The 17,647-nt window shown below is 51.6% G+C and overlaps 1 protein-coding gene across 1 annotated transcript in view; it reads left to right on the top strand.

Annotated features, from left to right (window-relative positions):
• Positions 1-961: 961 nt before the first annotated feature.
• CLIP1 (CAP-Gly domain containing linker protein 1) overlaps positions 962-17,647 on the top strand; it is a 137,784-nt gene continuing 121,098 nt past the window's right edge. The window contains exons 1-2 of the mRNA XM_062181922.1: positions 962-1,002; positions 5,523-5,575. The gene's annotated coding sequence lies outside the window, so the exon portion shown is untranslated. The remainder of the gene's footprint in view (positions 1,003-5,522; positions 5,576-17,647) is intronic.

The following is a 17,647-nucleotide window of genomic DNA, read 5'->3' on the forward strand; positions in this document are numbered from 1 at the left end:
CGCAAGCAGGCTGTGGCCGTGTCTCTCCAACCCCTTTCAAAAGCTTTTAAAGGAGATCCCTGGGGGGAGGAGTGGGGACGGGCAGTAACCAGGGCTTTCGTCCAAGCCACCGGGGCGTATAAAGAGGCTTTTTTTTTTTTTTTTCCAAGGAAGGGAGCCAGCGGTGGGCTTGTGTCCGGGATTTTTAACCCTGCATCTTTCCCGAAGGCGATGGGAGAGCTGAGGTGGTTCTCCCCAAACCTAACCTGCAGCTCCTTCCAGCCGATTTCCGGGTCAAACACATGGTCTACACCGAAGGGAGCTAGCAGGGCTGACCTGCAGGTTCTAGGAACACTTGGCACCCGGCACACACCCAAATGACGAGCCGCCCCTCGGCGCCGGCCTCTCGGGCCTCCCCGCGCACCTTGCTCGGCGCCCCGGGGCTCGCGAGGCCGTGAGGGCGGCAGCCGGGGCGCCTCTCGGGGCCGCAGACAAAAGAGGCGGCGGGGGCGGCGGGGGGCGCGGGCCGGCGGGGGCGGCGGGGGGGCGCGGGCCGGCGGGGGGCGGCGGGGACGGCGGGGGGCGCGGGCCGGCGGGGGCGGCGGGGGCGGCGGGGGGCGCGGGCCGGCAGGGGCGCCGGGGCGGGGGCGGCGGGGGGCGCGGGCCGGCGGGGGGCGCGGGCCGGCGGGGGCGGCGGGGGGCGCGGGCCGGCGGGGGCGGCGGGGGGCGCGGGCCGGCGGGGGGCGGCGGGGGGCGCGGGCCGGCAGGGGCGCCGGGGCGGGGGGCGCGGGCCGGCGGGGCCCGGGCGCCGGGGCGGGCGCGGCGGCGAAGGCGGCGGCCGGGCGCGGGGAGGAGGAGCCGCGCGGCGTCTTCTGCGGGCGGCGCGCGTCCGCCCGGCCCCGCGGCGGCGGCGGTGGCTGCGCGTCACGCTCTCCCCCGCCCCGAGCCGACGAACCGGGAGGCGGGAGGCGGCGGCGGCGGCTGCAGTGGGGCAGGTGGCGGCGGCCGGCGGCGTCCGAGGCGGTGAGCGGGGCGCGGCGCGGGCCCTGTCCCCTTCCCCTTCCCGGCTCCCGGCGCCGGCGTGGGGCCGGGGCCGGGGAGCTGAGCCCCGGCGGCCGCGGGACCCGGGGCGCCCCCTCAGGAGCCGGCAGAGCGGCCTTTCCTGTCAGCGCCGCGCCGGGCCTTCCCTTCCTCCGCCCGCCTCAAGATGGAGCTTGGACTCCTTGCCCCGCGCCCTCTCCCCTGCCCTCGGCCTTCGCGGGCGCAGGGTTGCGGGCCGGGCCGGACGGCGGGAGGCCCGGGCCGGCCGGGACCTGTTGCCCCGGGCGCCGCCGCCCGTCCACCCGAGCCGCGCCGGGCCCTGGGCGCGCGGTGCTCGGGGCCGGGCCTCCCCGGCCGCCCCGGCGCGCCCTGCCCGGCCGGCCCGGCTTTTGTTTCCCCGCCGAGCGGGGCGGGTGGACGGGGAGACGCGGCCGGAGCTCCGGGGCCTCCGGACTGACCCCGGCGCCCGCTGACCCGAGCCCCCCGCCGGGGCCGGGCCGGGCCGGGGCCTCGCGGCAGGTGACTCGCCCCGCAGCTGTCTTCCCAGAGCAGAAGCCGGAGCCGGCCGGCCGTGTGGCTCGCCCACCTGGCGGGCGCCGTCCTCTCGGGCTGGGAGAAATGGCAGGCTGAGCCGGGGGTCGGGTTGGGGCCACGCTGCGCTGGAGGCGGAGGGCGGCGCGGCGGTGTGTGTCGCGCCCGGTGTGATTCAGCAGCCTGGCCTCCTTCCTCTTGCAGGGCCGGCAGCGTGGCCCCGGGAGCGCGGTGAGTTCGGGTCGCTGCTCGGGCTGGGTCGGGTGCCTGCTGTTAGCGATGGCGTTCTCCATCCCGGGAGCAGCGTTGGGACTTCGGGGTTTGATGCTGTGGCAAGGATCCGAGGCGTGCCCCCCCCCCCATTGCAAATAATAACAGTGAACATTTATGGAGGGCTGTGGGGTTCAGGCAGGTGTTGTGTCTGTGTCATTTCATCCGGCCAACCCAGTGAGGGTGTTATTACTGTCCTCATTGATGGAGGGGCACAGACAGGTCAGGTGGCTGGCGAGTGACAAGAAACCCATAAACGGTGGGACTGGAATTTGAACTCAGGTCTTCTGAGTGTTTAGCTATTACGTTGGTACAGTGAATCTCTGGCATAGAGCAAGGGCAGACTTGAGTGAGGCAAAGGAAATAGGTGACTCCTTGGCCAGGGGCTTGTGAGACCCCCCTCCCCACCCCTAATTATTTGAGAGAAAGAGCTCCACCCACTGGTTCACTTCCCAGTTGCCTGCAGTGGCTGAGGCTGAAGCCGGGAGCCCAGAGTCAATCCCGGTCTCTCAGGTGGATCGCAGGTACCCAGTCCCTGCCACCCTGCTGCCTCCCGAGGTCTGCATTAGGAATTTGAGGACCAAACCCAGGTACTCGGAAGTGCGATGCAGGACTCTTAACCACTAGGCTAAATGCCCGCCCCGTGCCCAGTGTTGGAGGTTCATAGAAAGCGGTGAAGTCCATCTTTGGCTTCCCACTAGGCCTAGTTCAAAGGGGGGTGGGGGGAATCGGTGAGAGCCTGCATGAATATTTGTCTGAAAATCAAGATTTTTCAAGAGTCATTGTTTGCACTCCAGCCTGTGCTAAGGCATAACTTAGGGAAACCTGGCTTCTGTCCTTCAAGGATTTAGAATTTGGTGCAGTTTTTAATTTTTTTTTTTTTTTTTTTTTTAGTTTTTACCTGGTGTCTAACATTGAGTCCATCACATTCTATATGATCCATAATGCATGTGAACTAATTCAGCAATGGTTGTCTGTTACTGCCTGATGATGTGATTGAAAACTAGTGATTAGTGTCTTAAGAGCTGGATTTGTCTTACAAAGAGAGGCAGCTTTGAATATTGGCCATTTGGTGTTCTTCATTAGTATTCACAGCTAGATTTCTTGATCTTCCTAAATACATGTTAATATATATGCATATATTAGCATATATATGTGTGTACATGTCTGTCTGTCTAGGGCAGGGACCTTGCTTTCCAGTGTTGGTATCCTCTGTAGAATTCTACAGAATTCCACATGCTCAGTCAGTGTTTGTTTAAGTAATTGAAACCATGAAGTATAAATTTTGATTTTTTAAAGATTTTATTTATTTATTTGAAAGGTAGAGTTATGGAGAGTTTGCTGGTTCACTCCCCAAATGGCCACAATGGCTACAGCTGGGCCAAGCCTGAGCCAGGAGCTTCTTCCAGGTCTCCCACGTGGGTGGGTGCAGGGGCCACCTCTGCTGCTTTCCCAGGCACATTAGCAGGGAGCTGGATCAGAAGTGGAGCAGCCGGGACTCCAACTGGTGCCCATACGGGATGGCAGCGTTGCAGGTGGCGGCTTTACTTGATATGCCAGAGCGCCAGCCCTAGACTGGTTTTCTAGGTCAAATCTAAAGGAAAAAGCAGAAGGAAGGATTGTAAAGTCACAGGAGGGTGATTTAATATTTGTTAACCTTAGATGAAAGCTTCGTCTGTCTTAACTAAAGTGAGGCTTTTCACCTCATTGAATTTTCCACTATTCAAATAATCAACTTATTTCCTCCTTCCCTGCACAAATGAGGTGGGAGGTCGAGTGTAGTATTTATTAGTCGTGCTTCTGGTTTCCCCATGTAGTGATATTCTCCCCCAAGGCAGTTTCTGGAGCTGTGGTGTGCCTACCTGTGGGCTGTAATTAGGTCTTGTTTGTTATTCATGCAGCAGGTACTTAGGGAGCATCCAGTGTGTGATGCAGCCGTGATTACTGATTACGACAGGCAGAAAACCCTGCTCTCCTGAACTCCCATTCAGGTCTGAACACAAAGTGACACGTGGCTGGGGGATCTGAAGCTTTGGGAATAAAGGTGAGGGTAATGGGAGTGTTGGGGAGGTAGCCAGAGGAGACATGGCAGAGGAAGTGGCTTTAGAGTTGAGAGCTGCAGCCTGTGAGGGTCTGTGGAGCCCAGAGGGAGCAGCGCGCCTGGGAGCAGGCAGGTGGTTCATGGCTCCTGAGTTGTAGTCCTTGGATAGGTCTTTGTTAAAATATTTAGAGATCCTAAAAGATAGGTCATGACTTTATGTCATGTGGTTAGTTTTGAAGGTAAAGTGAATGATAGGCCACGTGGCTGGTGAACGCAGCATTAGGTTTATGTTATTTTAAGCAATGCACAGGCCACCTTGGCAGTGAAACTTTGAGTCATAGTTGCTGCTGAGTGTATTCTTTCCTGGCAGGCCTTGCACCTGATGTTTCTGTGTGTGTATATATATATATATATATATATATTTTTTTTTTTTTTCTGGAATTGTGCTCCTGGAAGCACAGCTCTCCTCTTACAAAACAAAAAAAAAAATTTTTTTTTTTAAATTTTCATTTTATTTGAAAGGCAGAGAGACAGAGAAAGATCTCCTATTCCCTGGTTCAATTCCTAAATGGCTGCAACAGTCCGGCCTGCACCAGGCTGAAGCCAGGAGCCTAGAACTCAATCTGGGTCTCCCACCTGGGTGGCAGAGACCCAAGCACTTAAACCAACACCTGCTGCCTCCCAGAGTGCACATTGGCAGGAAGCTGGGACCGGAAAAGGGCTTGGACTGGGACCCAGGCACATGGGTATGGTTTGTGGCTGGCTGTGCCAGACGCCCATCCCAGCTCCCTTTTTTGCCTTTTAAGTTTCAAATTTATGTTCAATATAAACATTTATATTGTCTTTCCAGTCTTAATTGGAAATCAGTGTCAGTATTCCCTGGATATGAATTTCTTAGATAACTATTTAGGGAGCTTTAAACTACTGTGGGTTCCTTCCTTCCTTCCTTCCTTCCTCCCTCCCTCCCTCCCTCCCTCCCTCCCTCCCTTTTTTTTGACAGGCAGAGTTAGACAGTGAGAGAGAGAGAGACAGAGAGAAAGGTCTTCCGGTCTTCCTTCTGTTGGTTCATCCCCCAAGTGGCTGCTGCGGCCGGCGCGCTGCGCTGATCTGAAACCAGGGGCCAGGTGCTTCCTCCTGGTCTTCCAAGCAGGTGCAGGTCCCAAGCACTTGGGCCATCCTCCACTGCCTTCCCGGGCCACAGCAGAGAGCTGGACTGGAAGAGGAGTAACCGGGACAGAACCAGCACCCCAACCGGGACTAGAACCCAGGGTGCCGGCGCCGCAGGCGGAGGATTAGCCTAGTGAGCCAGGGCACCAGCCTACTGTGGGTTTCTTATATGCATTTAATGCACATAGTGTGTTTCCCACAGAGGTGGAACTCCAAGAATCCATACATTTCACATCAGCTGTTGAATTCACGGTGTACTTCTAAGAGAAAGCATGTTGGCTGATGGTAGCGTGCAAGAATTTCAAGGAAGAGTGACCTCTTCAGATTTCAATCAGGGGAACAGTAGGAAGCCTTTTTTTCCCCCTCTGTAGCTTGGCAAACTGCACTTAACCAACCTTGAATTTGGCTAGGACATCTGGGTTAATATCCTGGCTCTGGCACCAAGTACCAAGGAATCTTGGCCACAGTTAGTAAAAGAGCTTTTTTTTTTTAGGTCTCCATCTGGCACTCCCAGAAGGATGGATTCCATTCGCACGAACTCAATGGGTGGGTCTGTGTTCTAATTGTCTGTTTATTGCCAACAACATCTTAAAACTATTCTTTGCGTGTCTTTGGGAAGAGGAAATAGTCGTGTCCCAGAATTCCTGTTGGGGACCCTCTGCAGCATCTCCGTCCGCCTCTTCTCGGGGATCCCACTGATGCTACAGGCAGGCATTTGCCTCCCTGGAGTTTTACATAAGTGTAAGTTCTCATCTGCTACCAACATGATTTAAGTAGTTTGGTTTTTGTATTCTGCTTTGCTTACTTATGTCTAAGTATAGCTTGGATCAGTTCCCAGATTAACTTCTGCCTATTTTTTTACACTGAAATCGCTGAGTTCTTGATTAATAATATCTTCTCAAATTAAGGGCCTGAAGACCCAGATGTTCAGGATGTGCAAACCGTCTGAAATTCGGGTTTGATGTCAGAAGCGAAGGCGGCTTTAATGAGGTCCCCCCTCCTGTTCTGCAGATGCCTTCTAGTGCTCAAGCAGTGACCTGAAATACAAGGCATCCGTTTGCTCTTTGTTTTCAGGAAAGAGAAGCAATAATAGGGATGTTTTCCTGAAAAATATATAGTTTTTAAAGTGAAAAAAAAAATTTTTTTTTTTTTTGACAGGCAGAGTGGACAGTGAGAGAGAGAGAGACAGAGAGAAAGGTCTTCCTCTGCCGTTGGTTCACCCTCCAATGGCCGCCACGGCTGGCTTGCTGCGGCCGGCGCACCGCGCTGATCTGATGGCAGGAGCCAGGTGCTTCTCCTGGTCTCCCATGGGGTGCAGGGCCCAAGCACTTGAGCCATCCTCCACTGCACTCCCTGGCCACAGCAGAGAGCTGGCCTGGAAGAGGGGCAACCGGGACAGAACCGGCGCCCCGACCAGGACTAGAACCCGGTGTGCCGGTGCCGCAAGGCGGAGGATTAGCCTAGTGAGCCACGGCGCCGGCCTAAAGTGAATTTTTAAAAATATTTTGTATTTATTTGAGAGGTAAAGTTACAGACATGAGAGGGAGAGATAGAGAGAAAGGTCTTCTGTCCACTGGTTCACTGCCCAAATGGGTACAACAGCCAGAGCTGGGACAATCCAAAGTCAGTAGCCAGGGACTCCATCTGGGTCTCCCATATGGGTGGCAGAGTCCCAAGGACTTGGGCCATCTTATGCTGCCTTCCCAGGCACATTAGCAAGGATGCTGGATCAGAGGTGGAGCAGCCAGGTGCCTGTATGAGTTGCCGGTGTTGCAGGTGGCGGCTGAATCTACCGTGTCACAACCCTGGCCCTGTGAATGATTTTTAAAATTAATGTATTTGTGAGGCAGAGAGAGGCAGAGACTCCCATCTGTTGATTGACTCTTCAGAGCCGGGATCTGGGAACTCAGTCTAGGTCTCCCATGTGGGTGGCAGGGACCCAATTAGTTGTACCATCGCCACTGCCTCCCAGGGTCTGCATTAGCAGGTACCTAGAGTCAGGAGCCAGAGCCAGGCATTGAGCCCAGACACTCCAATAAGTGATGCAGACATCTTATCCCGTGTCTCAATGGCTGGACTAAAAGCCCACCCTGTTAAAAATCTTTTTTTTTTTTTTTTGACATTTATTTTATTTATTTGAAAGAATTAGACAGAAAGAGAGATCTTCCATCTGCTGGTTCACTCCTCAATGGCCGCAATGGCCAAAGCTGAGTGAATCCGAAGCCAGGAGCCAGGAGCTTCCTCCAGGTCTCCCACTCGGGTATAGGGGCCCAAGCACTTGGGCCATCCTCCACTGCTTTCCCAGGCCATAGCAGAGAGCTGGATCAGAAGTGGAGCAGCCGGGACTTGAACTGGTGCCCATATGGGATGCTGGTGCTGCAGGCCAGGGCTCCAACCTGCTGCACCATAGCACTGGCCCTAAAATAACTTTTTTTTTTTTTTTTTTTTTTTAAGATTGTATTTATTTGTTTGAAGGTAGAGTTACAGACAGACAGAGGGAGAGACAGAAAGGTCTTCAATCCACTGGTTACTCCCCAAATGGTCGCAACAGCCAGAGCTGATCCAATCCGAAACCAGGAGCCAGGAGCTTCTTCCACGTCTCCCATGTGGGTACAGGGGCCCCAGCACTTGGACCATCTTCTGCTACTTTCCAAGGCCATAGCAGAGAGCTGGATTGGAAGAGGAGCGGCCAGGATACAAACTGGCACGCATGTGGGATGCTGGCACTGCCGGCCAAGGCTTAGCCTACTACGCCACAGTGCCAGCCCCTGAAAATCTTTCGATGAAGTCTTTTGACCTCCTGCTTGCTCTCTGATTTAACCCACATGCTGATTTCTTAGTGGAGATGTTATGTTCTAATACCCAATGCAGGAAGGAACCTGTTTAGACTTTTCCTTTCCAGACTATAGAGTAAATAAACTTTATAGGCTGGGTAATTTTTATAGCCTAATGAAATAAAACTTTTATCATGAAAACTCTTGTGTACAAGAGTTTGGGCGATTAGACAAAGGTGTGCGTCTTTGTCAGATGAAACTGCATCACTGATTTCTGTTGTAAGGCTCGTGTAGTTTGCTTAGGTTGCTACATTGAGAATCTAGTATAGAATCCAGTGAAAGAATTTATTTTTTCCATTTTAAAGGCAGAGAGAGAGAGAGATTCTCCATCTTCTGGTTAATTCCCCTAATGCCCACAGCATCCAGGGCTGGGCTGGGCTGGAGCTGGGATCCAGGAACTCAGTTCAGAGTCTCGCATGGGTGATAGGGACTCAAGAACTTGAACCCTCACTTGTTTTCTCCCAAGGTGCACATTAGCAGGAAGCTTCAGTCCTAGGGGGAGCCAGGACTCAAACTCAGGCATTCCTATATAAGATGCAGACATCCCAAGTGATATCTTTAACACCCACCCCAAGCTTAGATTTCAGAAAATGTTTTCCAGGGGCTGGTGCTGTGGCACAGTGGGTAAAGCTGACATGTGCAGTGCTGGCATCCCATATGGGCGCCGGTTCGAGTCCTGGCTGCTCCATTTCCGATCCAGCTCTCTGCTATGGCCTGGGAAAGCGGTGGAAGATGGCCCAAGCCTTTGGGCCACTGCACCCATGTGGGAAGAACCTGAGGAAGCTCCTGGTTCCTGGCACAGCTTTGGGTGTTGCAGCCAATTGGGGAGTGAACAAGCGGTTGGAAGACCTCTCTCTCTTTCTCTGCCTCTCCTTCTCTCTCTATGTAACTCTTTCAAATAAATAAATAGATCTTTTTTAAAAAAAAAGTTTTCCAGTGAAGTTTCTGTGAGGTTGTCTTGTTTTTTTCCTTTATTTATTTTTAAAATATTTATTTATTTACTTGAAAGAGTTACATACAGAGAGGAGGAGAGGCAGAGAGGGAGGGAGGGGGAGAGGGAGAGGTCTTCCATCGGCTGGTTCGCTCCAGTTGGCCACAGTGGCCAGAGCTGCACTGATCTAAAGCCAGGAGCCAGTAGCTTCTTCCAGGTCTGCCACATGGGTGCAGGGGCCCAAGGACTTGGGCCATCTTCTACTGCTTTCCTCGGTCATAGCAGAGAGCTGGATCGGAAGTGCAGCAGCCCGGTCTTGACCGGCGCCCATATAGGATGCCGGTACTTCAGGCCAGGGTGTTAACTCTCTGTACCACAGCGCCGGCCCCTGTGGTGTCTGTAATTTTGGTCTGCATTTGCTTGATGACTTGTGATGTTGGCCATCTTTTGGCCATTTGTATAGAGAGTGTCTTTGAAGAAATTTATCAATTCTTTTTTTAGCTTTCAGAATATTAATAATAAAAACAAAGTACAGAGTAATTTTATGTTACTGTTCTGGATAAAAAGGGATAGGAAAAAAATTCCAATTTTTTAAAAAAGTTTTTATTTGTTTATGTATTTGAGAGGCAGAGGTGATAGAGAGACAGGGAGACAGAGAGAGGTCGATCTTCCATTTGCTGGTTTACTTCCTGGATGCCTGCAACAGCTGGGGCTGAGCTAGGCCAAAGCCAGGAGCCCTGAGCTCAGTCCACGTCTTCTGTATGGGAGGGACCTGGGCCATTGTTTGCTGCCTCCTAGGAGCATTAGCAGGAAGCTGGATCAGAAGCAGATAAGCTGCAACTCACAGGAGGCATTGCAATATGGGAACTGGTATTAGTTGTCATTTATATTTTTTAGAGATTTATTTATTTACTTGAAAGTTAGTGTTACAGAGAGGCAGATGCAGAGAGAGAGAGAGACAGACAGACAGACAGCGCGTGCGCAAGAGCGTATCCATTCGCTGGTTCAGTCCCCAAATCGCTGCAACGGCCAGAGCTGCACCAATCCGAAGTCAGGAGCCAGGAATTTCCTCCAGGTCTCCCACGTGGGTGCTGGGGCCCAAGGACTTGGCCATCTTCTACTACTTTCCCAGGCCATAACAGAGAGCTGGATCAGAAGTGGAGCAGCTGGGACTTGAACTGGCTTTCCAACTGGCCTGCAGAGAGTTGGATCAGAAGTGGAGCAGGGAAAGACACTGTAGCACAGCAGGTTAATGGTTAACACCCTGGCCTGAAGCTCCCACATCCCCTCTGGGTGCGGTTCGGTTCGAGACCTGGCTGCTCCACTTCCAATCCAGCTCTCTGCTATAGCCTGGGAAAGCAGTAGAAGATGGCCCAAGTGCTTGGGCCCCTGCACCTGTGTGGGAAACCCTGAAGAAACTCCTGGCTCCTGGCTTTGGATTGGCGCATCTCCGGCTGTTGCGGCCAGTTGGGGAGTGAACCATTAGATGGAAGACCTCTCTCTCTCTCTGCCTTCCCTCTGTCTATGTAGCTCTTTCAAATAAATAAATAAATCTTAAAAAAAAAAAAAAAAAAGTGGAGCAGTCGGGAATCAAACTGGTGCCCATATAGGATGCTGTACCACAGGTGGCAGCTTAACCTGCCACACTCCATACTGCCAATCCCTTAGTTGTCTTTTTTTTTTTTTTTTTAGATTTATATATTTATTTGAAAGGCAGAGTTACAGAGAGGCAGAGGCAGAGAGAGAGAGAGAGAGAGAGAGAGAGAGAGAGAGAGAGAGAGAGGAAGAGAGGAAGAGGGAGAGAGGTCTTCCATCTGGTGGTTCACTCCCTGGATGGCCGCAACAGGCAGAGCCTAGCTGATCCAAAGCCAGGAGCCAGGAGCTTCCTCCAGGTCTCCCACACAGGTGCAGTGGCCCAAGGACTTGGGCCATCTTCTGCTGCTTTCCCAAGCCATAGCAGAAAGCTGGATCAGAAGCGGAGCAGCTGGCACTCGAACTGGTGACCATATGGGATGCTGGCACTGTAGATGGTGGCTCTACCTGCAGTGCTACAGTGCCGGCCCCAGTTGTCTTTTAATTCTATATTTATCAGATACTTGTTGAGCACCTACAGTAGGGAGACACTATACTAAGTCGTTGGGGATACAAAGTAGAGAAAAGCAGGCACTACTCTGCTCTTGAGGAGCCCAGAGCTACTGAGGGAAGGCAGAGCAGGAGTCTTAGTTCAGAGGGGGTGTTACGGTACAGCAGTTAATACGCTGCTTGGATACCTGCATCCATATCAAAGTGCTGGATTCAAGTTCCTGCTCTGCTTATGATTGAACTTCTTGCTGATGTGCACCCTGGGAGGCAGCAGGCCGTGGTTCAAGTCCATGAATCCCTGCCTCCCACATGGGAGACCTGGAAGGAGTCCCAAGCTCCTAGCTCTGGTCTGTCCCAGAACCAGCTGTTGCAGCTATTTCGGGAGTGAACCATCAGATGGAACATCTGCCTGTTTTGCCTTTTAAAAAAAAAGTAAAAAAAAAAAATACTTTTTATTTTTTTATTTTTTTTTATTTTTGACAGGCAGAGTGGACAGTGAGAGAGAGACAGGGAGAAAGGTCTTCCTTTTGCCGTTGGTTCACCCTCCAATGGCCGCTGCGGTAGTGCGCTGCGGCCGGCACACCGCGCTGATCCGATGGCAGGAGCCAGGTGCTTCTCCTGGTCTCCCATGGGGTGAAGGGCCCAAGCACTTGGGCCATCCTCCACTGTACTCCCTGGCCACAGCAGAGAGCTGGCCTGGAAGAGGGGCAACCGGGACAGGATCAGTGCCCTGACCGGGACTAGAACCCGGTGTGCCGGCGCCACAAGGCGGAGGATTAGCCTAGTGAGCCGCGGCGCCGGCCAATAAATAAATACTTTTAAAAAGATCAGGAATTTAGTGCTTTGCTTGGCAGCATATCCCAGCTTTGGCACTTTATGGGAGATTTTGTATGAATTATTCAACTTTTGGAGTTCCATTTCCTCCTCTGTAAAGTGGGGGTGATAATTGGTTCAGGTGGGGGTTGTGAAGATTATATGAATTAATGTATGCTAAACACAGTAAATGTTGAAACTCTTTTTTTTCTTATTTCCCAGTAGTCTCTGAGTCTTCCTTACCTAGTGCTAAAGGAAGCTAGGTTTCAACCTTGCATTTTTTTTCTGTTGTTTTAAGAATGGAGGGCCTGTACCACAGCTCACTAGGCTAATCCTCCACCTGCGGCGCCGGCATTCCGGGTTCTAGTCCCGGTTGGGGCGCCGGATTCTGTCCTGGTTGCTCCTCTTCCAGTCCAGCTCTCTGCTGTGGCCTGGGAGTGCAGTGGAGGATGGCCCAAGTGCTTGGGCCCTGCACCTGCGTGGGAGACCAGGAGGAGGCACCTGGCTCCTGGCTTCGGATTGGCGCAGCATGCTGGCCGTAGCAGCCATTTTTGGGGTGAACCAACGGAAGGAAGATCTTTCTCTTTGTCTCTCTCTCTCACTGTCTAACTCTGCCTGTCAAAAAAAAAAAAAAAAAAAAAGGCGAAAAACACTTTTACCAATGTAGGAAATTAAAACTCTCTCTCCCTGTCATGTTTTGGAAAGCTGGTTTGAGTAGGAGTGTCGTTATTGAAGGGCACATTTTTAATGAACAGTTGTCTGTGAAGAACTTGTGATTTACAAGGAGTTCACTATTCAGCATGGAAAAGCAACTCGTGCTCCTGCTGTCAGACGTGTGCCTGGCCAAGTTTTAGGCCTGTCTGTGTGTGTATCGTTTTATTTCCCACAATTTAATTAAAGGTGGGGTTTTTCTTTGTAAGGTCTGCTACAGTTTCCTGTGTTTCTGTGTAGCAGGTTACCTGCACAGGTCATTTTTTAAAAAATATTTAATTATGTATTTGAAAGGCACAGTTACAGAGGAGAGGCAGAGAGAGAGAGAGAGAGAGAGCGTGAGAGAGAGATATCTTCCATCTGTTGGACCACTCTCCAAATGGCTGCAATGACCAGGGTTGGGCCAGGCTGAAGCCAGGAGCTTCATCCAGGTTTCTTACATAGGTGCAGGTACCCAAACACATGGGCGGTCCTCCACTATTTTCCCAGGTGCATTAGCAGAGATCTGGATCAGAAGTGGAGCAGCCAGGACTTGAATCAGTGCCCATTTCGATGCCAGTGCTGCAGACGGTGGCTTCACCTGCTGTGCCACAGTGCTGGCTCCTGAAGCTGCATTTTAAAATTGAAATGAAGCCAATTCCTAGTTTCCACTTACCCCATCTAGTGGGGGTTGCACGGAAACAGTCTGACGGGCTGGTGAGTAAATTTGGTCGACTGATAGCACTCTTGAAATAGCCAGGTGCTTCTCAGTATTGTGGAAGGAGAAGGGTGGTGGTTTTCTCTGTTGGATCTAAGAGTCTACAACAGCCCATTTGCTCATTGGCAAAGTAAAAACAAGAAAGCTTTCATAAAGAAAAAAAAAAGCCCATTAGGAAGTTCTTGGTTTCTCTGTGAGCTTTCTTTGTGCCCTTTTCGTGTTCAGAACAAACAGTTGGTGGGCGTTCGCTTTCAGCATGGCCGTGCTTGACTGTTAAAGGACAAGCAGCAGTGAGCGCCCTCTTCTGCCCTGGGGAGACCGGCACCTGCTCGACAGGCGCGTCTCACGGCTGTGTACCTTGTGTTCATCAGCAGAGTTTAGGGTCAGGAGTCTCTGATCTGGGTTTAAGTCCCAGACTCTTAGGTAACTGTGACCTTGCCAAGTGATTTCACTTTTCAAACCTGCTTCCTCGGTGGTAAAATGAGGAAGCTGAACTAGATTGCTGCAGTCTCTCTGAGTCTGAAGTCTTCTGTCGCTATGTTAAGCACTCTGCTCCCTGTTACACATGAGTGTAATTGGCCTCTGGAGGTACTAACCGGGGCTGGTCATTTCAGTCCTGCTGAAGATCCGTCTGTAAGCTAGTGCTGTACACTGGCGTTACAAAGTCATAGAAATTTTATAGAATTTTGTGTAAATTTGCAAAATGGCTCACGTTATTCAGCCTTACATTTAAAAGAAAAAAAAAAAACTTTTGCAGTGGAGGAACTTTGGGCGGCTGCTTATTTGTGTCTGTAAGTTGTAAATCTGCACTCAGACCGAGCTGTGCAGACGTTCCTAGCTGCAGGCAGTTGCATCATCGCACAGAGTTTGTTTCCATCTTTGTAAAAATGTTGTCTAGGGCCCAGCTCTCTGCCTGGGCTGCTCTGTAACCCTCTCTGGCTGCTTTGTCAAACTGCTGTGGACTTTGAAACTCTGGGTACAGTGTCTTGTCTGTACTGTGTCACACATACTTTAAGTTTTTTTTTTTAAAGACTTATTTATTTATTTGGAAGTCAGAGTTACACAGAGAGAGGAAGTGACAGAGAGAGCTGCCAGCATTGTAGGCAGTGGCTTTACCTGCTGCACCACAGTGGTGACCCTGTCACTTTAAGTGTTCCTATTTGCTAACAGTGTCTTTTATTTTTTTTTTAAGATTTTTTTTTTTTATTTGAAAGGCAGCATTACAGAGAGAGAGAGAGGGAGAGACAGAAAGAGGACTTCCATCTGCTGGTTCACTCCCCAAATGTCCATAACAGCTAGAGCTGGGCCGATCAGAAGCCAGAATCCAGGAGCCAGGAGCTGCTTCTGGGTCTCCCACATGGTTGCAGGGTCCCATGCACTTGGACCATCTTTTGCTGCTTTCCCAGGCCATCAGCAGGGAGTTAGATCAGAAGTGGATTAGCTGGGACTCAGGACTAACACTTCTGTATGGGATGCTAGCATCCCAGGAGGCAGCTCAGCTCCCTCTGCCACAGTGCTGGCCTCTGTAGCACCTTTTAAATTAAGGAGCCAACTGACTTTCTGATCTTTAATGTCTTGAGTCAGTCCTTTAGTGTCTAAGTAAGCTTTTACTCTGAAGTTTTTAGATTTATTTATTACTTGAAAGATATATATATATATATATATATATATATATATAGAGAGAGAGAGAGAGAGAGAGAGAGAGAGAGAAACAGAGAGATCTTCCATCTGCTGATTCACTCCCCAAATGGCTGCAACAGCCGACTCTAGGCCAGGTCACAGTCAGGAGCCAGGAGCCTCATCCAGATCTCCACATGGGTGGCAGGGGCCCAAGCACTTCATCCATTGCTGCTATTCTTCTTATGCCGCTAGCAGGGAGCTGGATAGGAAGTGGAGCAGCCAGGACACGAACCAGCGCCCATATAGGATGCCAGCGTTGCAGGTGGCAGCTTTACCTGCTGTGCCATAGCACTGGCCCCTACACTCATATTTAAACATATAGTGGAAACATGACTTTTCTTTTCTTTCCTTCCTTCCTTCCTTTCTTTTTTTTTTTTTTTTTTAGATCTATTTATTTATTTGAAAGGCAGAGTTACAGAAAGAGTGATAGAGAAAGATCTTCCATCTGCTTGTTCACTCCCCAGTTGTCTGTGACAGTCAAAGCTGGGCCAGACCCGAGCCAGGAGCTTCTTCCCAGTCTCCCACGTGAGTGCAGGGGCCCAAGGATCTGGGCCATTTTCTGCTGCTTCCCCAGGCCATAGCAGAGAGCTGGATCGGAAGTGGAGCAGCCGGGACTTGAACTGGCGCCCATATGGGTGCTGGCACTGTAGGCAGTGGCTTTACCTGCAGTGCCACAGCGCTGGCCCCTGTTATTTACCTTCCATCTTTTGTACTTTACCTTTTAGAAATGGGAAGTTTGTGTTTTTAATTTTAATGTTAGTTTTATTTTACTTCATGAATGACTTATTTTCATTTGTTTGAAAGTCAGGGAGAGAGAAACAGAGACAGATAGAGATCTCCCATCTACTGGTTCACTCCCCAGATACCCTCAACAGCCTGGGTGATCCAAGCCAAAGTCTGGAGTCTGAAACTTAGTCTAGCTCTCACCTTGCTGGCTGGGACCCCTATCTGAGCCATCGCCTGCGATCTTCCAGGGTGCTCATTAGCAGGAACTGGAATGAGAAGCTCAGGTGTGAATTGAAGCCGGCACTCCCAAGGTGGCATGTGAGCATCTCAAGTGCAGTCTTCAACAACTGTGCCAAATGTCTGACCTACGTATTGTAGCTGAAATATGCATAAATACTTACACATGGGTATGTAGAGAGTACCAGTGCAAATAGATCCCGCGGTCCTGGTCCAGTAAGGTGAGAGATGGCTGAAGACGAGCTGTAGTCGTGATGTAGGGCTCTGGCTCTCTTTATTTTTATTTATTTATTTGTTTATTTTTTAAAAAAGATTTACTTTATTTATTTGAAAGATAGAGTTACAGAGAGAGGTAGAGACAGAGAGAGCTCTTCCATTCGCTGGTTCACTCCCCTGATGGCCCAATGGCCAGAGCTGCGCTGATCCAAAGGCAGGAATCAAGAGCTTTTTCCAAGTCTCCCATGTGGGTGCAGGGGCCCAAGGATTTGGGCCATCTTCCACTGCTTTCCCAGGCCACAGCAGAGAGCTGGATCAGAAGTGGAGCAGCCGGGACTCAAACCAGTGCCTATATGGGATTCTGGCACCACAGGTGGAGGTTTAAGTTATTACACCACAGCGTGGGCCCCACACTTTATTAATTTTTTTTTTCAAGATTTTACCTATTTGCTAATCCTCTGCCTGCGGCGCTGGCATTCCGGGTTCTAGTCCTGGTCAGGGTGCTGGATTCTGTCCCGGTTGCTCCTCTTCCAGTCCAGCTGTCTGCTGTGGCCCGGGAGTGCAGTGGAGGATGGCCCAAGTGCTTGGGCCCTGCACCCACATGGGAGACCAGGAGTAGCACCTGGCTCCTGGCTTCGGATCAGTGCGGTGCGCTGGCCGTAGTGGCCATTAGGGGGTAAACCAACGACAAAAAGGAAGACCTTTCTCTCTCTCTCTCTCTCTCTCTCTCTCACTCTCACTCTCTCACTCTCCACTCTGCCTGTCAAAAGAAAAAAAAAAAGATTTGGCCGGCGCCGTGGCTCAACAGGCTAATCCTCCGCCTTGCGGCGCTGGCACACCGGGTTCTAGTCCCGGTCGGGCACCGATCCTGTCCCGGTTGCCCCTCTTCCAGGCCAGCTCTCTGCTGTGGCCAGGGAGTGCAGTGGAGGATGGCCCAAGTGCTTGGGCTCTGCACCCCATGGGAGACCAGGAGAAGCACCTGGCTCCTGCCATCGGATCAGCGCGGTGCGCTGGCCGCAGTGCGCTACCGCGGCGGCCATTGGAGGGTGAACCAACGGCAAAAGGAAGACCTTTCTCTCTCTCTCTCTCTCTCACTATCCACTCTGCCTGTCAAAAAAAAAAAAAAAAAAAAGAAAAAAAAAGATTTACCTATTTTTTTTTTTTTTTGACAGGCAGAGTGGATAGTGAGAGAGAGACAGAGAGAAAGGTCTTCCTTTTTGCCGTTGGTTCACCCTCCAATGGCCACTGCGGCCGGCGCATCGTACTGATCTGAAGCCAGGAGCCAGGTGCTTTTCCTGGTCTCCCATGCGGGTTCAGGGCCCAAGGACTTGGGCCATCCTCCACTGCCTTCCCGGGCCATAGCAGAGAGCTGGCCTGGAAGAGGGGCAACTGGGACAGAATCCGGCGCCCCAACCGGGACTAGAACCCAGTGTGCCGGCACCGCTAGGCGGAGGATTAGCCTGTTAAGCCACGGCGCCGGCCAAGATTACCTATTTGAAAGAGTGACAGAGTGAGGGAGAGACAGAAAGGAAGATGCCTTGACGTCTGCTGATTGACTCCCCAGGTGGCTGCAGCAGCCAGGAAGGGACTCACGGACTTGAGCCGTTACCCGCTGCTTCCCGGGTGCATCAGCAGGGATGCTGGATCGGAAGCGGAGTAGCCAGGCCTTCAGTCCAGCACTCCGATAACGG

Source organism: Lepus europaeus, chromosome 23 (genome assembly GCF_033115175.1).
Source record: "Lepus europaeus isolate LE1 chromosome 23, mLepTim1.pri, whole genome shotgun sequence".
Classification (NCBI taxonomy): Eukaryota; Metazoa; Chordata; class Mammalia; order Lagomorpha; family Leporidae; genus Lepus; species Lepus europaeus.